Here is a 6000-nt window from a genome sequence, read left to right as displayed (position 1 = left end):
ACATGGGGTACCTCGGACCTTCATTAGTGATTGAAACCTATTATTTTTAAGTGGATCTTGGAAAGAACTCGTTTGATTGCAAGGAACAACGCTAACTCTCAACCACTGCTTACCACCCTCAAACAGATGGCCAAATGTTTAGAGATGTACTTGTGAAGCTTTATTTATGATAATCCTAAACAACGGGCAAAGCTACTACCATGGGCAAAGTTGTGGTACAACACTTCCCATCATCATACTGCAATTGGGATGACCCCTTTTCAAGCCTTATTTGGTTATCTTCAACCTACTCTGGCCTGGTATGTTCCTTCCAACACTCCTAACGCGGCCGTAGAAGAAGATTTGATTGATCACAACCGAGTACTATTGGACTTAAAAGCCAACTTGCAGCAAGCTCAATCATGAATGAAAACATATGTCGATACTCGTAGATCTAAGTGCACATTGACTGTGGGAGAATGGGCATATGTCAAACTACAACCCTATAGACAAACCTTTGCTGCACAACACCTGCATCCTAAGCTCTCTCATAGGTACTCTGGCCCTTTTTGAGTTCTTGAACGAGTAGGACTTATTCCCTCGCCTGAATCATCTCAAATACATCCTATTTTCCATGTTATCCTATTAAAGAAGCACTTTGATCCACCTCCAAATGACTTTGTTGTTGCTTTCCTATCCCCCCCCCCCCCCCCCCAATTGTCCCAACTCCGAGGGTATCTAATGGAGGATGCCACCTATGAAGATGCTCAACAATTTCAAAATCAGTTTCCAACTTACAACCTTTAGGGCAAGGTTGATCTTCCAGACAACGACAATGTAATGAACCATGCTGGAGAGGAAGGAGCCACGAGAAATGCCATGGTGGACTCCACACCAGGTGCAATAGAAGCCTCTAGAAGGCGTTCTAAAAGGGTGGGAAGAGCCCCTATGTATCTCTAGGAATATACTCAGTAACAAAAGAGAATGCCAGGTATGATGTTTGTTTCTGGAGTTTTTTGTAGGGCGCCCACTTAAGTAGGCCTATAATTCATGACTATCCACTTACATGGGATAAATTGCACGGTGCCCACTTTGCACTTTTTATAAAATTGCAAGTTACCCACAGTTAACTTTTTTGTTAGTTTGAAACTAAAATGACCATTTTGCCAGCCCATAATGTGTTTGTAAATATAATATTTATTATTATTTTATATTTAAGGATTTTAAGTTTTTAAATTTACAAAAAGAAGCACCCCTACTGTGATGTCTCCTCTTAGTCCATCCCTTGGGTCACACAAGGGGCTACATCTAGTAGTTATGTTCCTCTGTCATATCTAGTCTTTTGATGCTTGATTCTTTCCTAACCATGATGCATTTCTTCTATTTTGATGGATTTGTCCATATACGAAGACAAAAAACGAGTTAACAGAGCTAGAGACAGTGTTGAATCTATTTGTGCATGCTAAATGATGTTAATGATCTTGTTTGTTTATCTTAATGATATCTGATCCAATGGGTAATATGCATTGTGTGATATCAAAACTCTAGGTCTTCCAAGAAAAATCAGGTTGAATTTGGGAATATCTTTGTTACGATGAATTAGGATGATTTTAGATTTTGCGAATTTTATTTGGACGAGAAATGTCCAAATAATTAGGATTGAAAACATTATTAATTGATATCTGCAACTTCAAATACTGTTGAATGTAAAAGCTATTTACTTGGGTCTATTGAAGCTGATAGAAAAGTGTGACCAGTTACCCATTGTGAGGAGTATGATGATCTCTGTTCGGAGGAGTCGGCAAGAATTACAAAAGGTTCAATCACTGGTTGACTCCTTTCCTCCATGAAAGAACCATAACTGGTTCCATCGGACATCGGAACAATCGCATAAACACAATACCTCTCTTAAACTCTATCTGGGCTCTGTTTCTAACTTCCCTCCATTTCTAAAACTTCTATTTCCTTACCTCTGCTTTACTTCTCTGAGAATCACAACAACTTGTGAAATAGTTACAACAGTTACAGAGTTTGGAGTAGAACCCACAATTTAGAATACGACTCCAGTAATAAATCAGTGAGAAAACTAAAACAGAAGCATAAATAAATGTAAACTCAAAACACCTAGACTTCACTCATTCTTCCTTTTCGATCAGTGGTTTTATTACACAAGGCAAATGCAGATAATGTGTTTGTGTGCAACAAGTGATCACAATTCGTTCATTCCTTACGACCAGTGTTTTTATTACAGCAGGCAAATGTACATGATGTGTTTGTGTGCAACAAGTGATCACAATTCAGGAGATGAGTTGCAGACAAAAGAACTTGAAACTAACCATCAGGGACATAATCCACAGAATTGGTTGGAGCAAAAAATTTCTATTAATCGACTATGTATGAGAAATTTACAAACCTGCTCTAACGCCCTTTTCATGGGTATAAAAACGAGGAAAAGGGTTCATGGTCAAGCACTATTCTAATTAACTATGAATAAATCAATCTGATCATATGAACTGAAGCGAATCGACCCATGGGTATGGTAAAATTGGGTCCCCTAATCTTTTAAAAAAAAAAAAAAAACTACTCTGTTTTTTCCCATCTTTCTTTCCCAAAGAATAAAAGAATGAAAAAATTCAAAATAATCAAATGGAGTGACTCCATAAAACCATGTCGCCCTCGACTTCTACGTCTTCCCAATGGAACCCACCGCCTAGATGAGTAGGAGAGAGTAACGCCATATCTTTTAGTCCCATTCGAAACATCGAATCTGCTGCTGCTTCTTCTTCTTCCTTGTCAATGAAAATTCTCGAAAATCTTGAGGTAGGAGTAGTAGCCACAGTATTGTTTGGTGAAGCCACGGCAATCTCATTCTCTTCGATTTTCATTTCATTGCTACAGATTTCCTCAGTTTCTGCAGGTCTAAACATTTCCGCAGCTTCAAAAGCCGCTCTCTGTATATCCTTAGCATCAGCAGATTCCGGCACCCGCAACCGCCACGCAGAATCGGCAAAATTAAGACAAGCAGTTCTACCCCTGAGTGCCAATGCTGCAACATCATGAGCCCTGGCAGCCATTTCCACCGTAGGAAAAGTACCAAGCCATATTCTCGTCTTCTTATTAGGCTCTCTTAACTCACAAACCCACTTACCAGAATTCCTCCGTCGAACGCCTCTGTAAACAGGGTGTCTCGTCTCCCTAAACTTCTTCCTACCTGCTCGCTTCTTGGGTCGATCTGAAGCTAATAAAATCTCTTCATCGGAGACTGTTGTGCCGCTGCCGCTGCCGCTGCCACTACCGCCGCCTCCGCCGCAGCAAGACAATTCGAATGATCGAGAATCTGAACTGCAGGACATGTTATCCATCGAAGTTGAAATCAGTGAAAGTGTTTTTCGCCAGTGAAGATTTGAAACAGGTACGAACTCGTTGGCTGGTTAGCTCAGTTTGAGGCTGCGAAGTAATATTAATATATATATATGTATACAACAAGAGGGAGACAAGGGTAGAGGGAGAGTTAAAAGAGGAGAGACGATTAGGACGCGCACACGGAAATTGAGCTGTGTTCCCCAGGATATGAAAATGAGTGTTTAAAGCGCCAGCTGTTCCGTTGGCCGGGTAAAGACCCATAGATTAATGACGCGTGTCCCAATGATAGACCATGACGTGGGCAGCTACGACAGGTTCATCCAACTCTGGACAACACATGTACTTAACTGGAAAGAAACCACCCCTATTCGTCACGATGTTTCCGTTCCCGGAAGCTTCCAAAGTGGGCAACTCTCAAGTCTCACCCCATGACCGAGTTTCAAAATTCCTCGCCAATTGACCGGTTTCGGTATGCGGAGAAGTGACACAGTAATCTTAACGGTTGTCCTTTCGGGGCCGTCCAATTAATTTTAAACAATAAAATTAGTATATAGGTTAGATACTACAGCCGTATAATCTGACGACGCGTGGTCCTACTAATAAATAAATATATATATATATATATATATATAATGTTCTATATCAATTTTCCACATGAGTGATAATATTTTTTTTAAATACTCTTGTTGTGTTAAATGTTGTAGTGTAGGTTGTAAGGATATATTATATATACCATTTGATGTACTTGGTTTATTGGATTTATTTTCTTTAATATTTTTGTACGTAGAAAACTGCTACCGTAAAATTATGAGGTAGATGTTTTTTCAGCAAATATATTTTTTTATTTAAACAATTTTTTAAAAATGGTCAATGCAGTCAAATTTGATTTGATTCATCTTGTTCAAATCATCTACCTCCTTATATGGATAACTATAACATTTTCCTAATGTAATTGTACAATATATTAACATCTTAGTATAATATCTATTATATCGAATTTTTCACATGTTAATTTTATAATATACATAAATTTATAATATTTTGTATATGATACGTTTTATCAACTTATATGCACATAATAGTCAATCATTTACATAATTTACCCTATTTTTTCATGTAATGTCTTACATTTATTATATTTTTTGAATATTTTATATTTTTCTCTAAAATAAATTGGATTCACACCAATGCAACATATTTATATATTTTAGCTATAGGATTTATCTTCCCCCCCCCCCTTATGCAAGAATCAGACTTCAATAGAAGAATGTTCTAGAGAAGGTCTAATTTGCCACATGATGTGATCCATTTATTATAATTGAAACTTATCACATTTTGTCGTATTTATCAAAAAAAGAAAAACTTGCCACATTTTTTGTGTGGTACATGATGTATTCTATTGATGCATCTGAATTTCTCTCTTGGTACTATCAATAAGATACTTATTAAAATTTTCGTATAATGATGTTATGTCACATGGGCCTAACTTTAATTGTGTCATGTGTTCCATTTTTTTTTTTTAATAACTATTGTTGTAGTAGCGATACATTACGTTTGTCGTATATGTGTGTGTATGTATATATATATTATAGACACCTAATTCTCCGTTTCTTGAAAAAATAAGAATTTGTAATATATATATCCTAATCATTGGATTAATAAACAACAAAATATTTTAAATCTAATTAAAAAACGAAACCCAATATTATTATTTTTAGTGAAGAGTCAAGTCAGAGACACATACGATTAATCGGGGGCGATTTATAAAATGCTACCCCAGCTATACACCGTCATAACCGCCCTCTAGAAATATAAAATAGAGGAGCAAAGTGATAGGAGACCAGAAATGGAAAATGTTTAAGAAACGAAACAAGGAAGAAGTAGCCAAGAAAGTTCCTGGAAAGTCCACCTTCGAGTCTCCATCTGCCACTTGTACGAAGTGGATAAACTTACGATGATGGGACAGGTGATATGTTTATGACGTGGCATATACAGACAAGAAACAACTTTTTGAGATTTATGATAAGATTCAACGGATTACGCCGCCCTTTTGGCCTCTGAAAGATTCTTAGGAGTATCTGCAAAATTCATTCCGTTCAACCTAATCTCCAAGACACGGTTATGACAGTTGGTATAGCTCGCTCAGCCACCAACAAATTGCGCGTAACGCCAGTTCCGCACGTGCTGTAATTCCGAAATATCTGACTTTCCCTAAACACCAAAACATTGAAATTAAAATGAAAAAGTTGAAAACCATCAAATTCCACAAGAAAGAAAAAGAAGAAGAAAATATTGAAAATATTGAAAATTTGAAATTTCAAGGGTCGTCATCAATGGTCAATTAAATCTTTAATGGTTGGACAAAGAAGTGACACTTGTTTAATTAGTTATTTTGACTCTTTCAGAGCTTTCACAAGTCACAACAAACAAGCACTCAGTTTTGATTAGATCGGTTGAGGACTGTAGAGGTTTGGTTTACATCAGTGACTAGTATATGCTGACGATTTGTATCTAAGTATGGGAAACACATGTTGACAAGTGGCAATGTAGGAATGAGTCAAATTTCTACAGGGCCTCCCCTCCCCATGTTGCTTCTGAGTTCTGAAGTCATTTTCAGTTCAAATGTTGCGTGTCAGCTGGACATCAAAGTCGCCCAGT

The 6000-nt window shown here is 37.3% G+C and overlaps 1 pseudogene; it reads right to left on the bottom strand.

Annotated features, from left to right (window-relative positions):
- Positions 1-1888: 1888 nt before the first annotated feature.
- LOC149013620 (dehydration-responsive element-binding protein 1C pseudogene) lies at positions 1889-3403 on the bottom strand (annotated as a pseudogene).
- Between the last annotated feature and the right edge of the window lie 2597 nt (positions 3404-6000).

Source organism: Hakea prostrata, chromosome 6 (assembly GCF_041222555.1).
Source record: "Hakea prostrata isolate BN-2017 chromosome 6, UWA_Hpros_2, whole genome shotgun sequence".
Lineage (NCBI taxonomy): Eukaryota > Viridiplantae > Streptophyta > Magnoliopsida > Proteales > Proteaceae > Hakea > Hakea prostrata.
The sequence above is the reverse complement of the archived record's forward strand: the minus strand, read 5'-3'. Positions and strand labels throughout refer to the sequence as shown.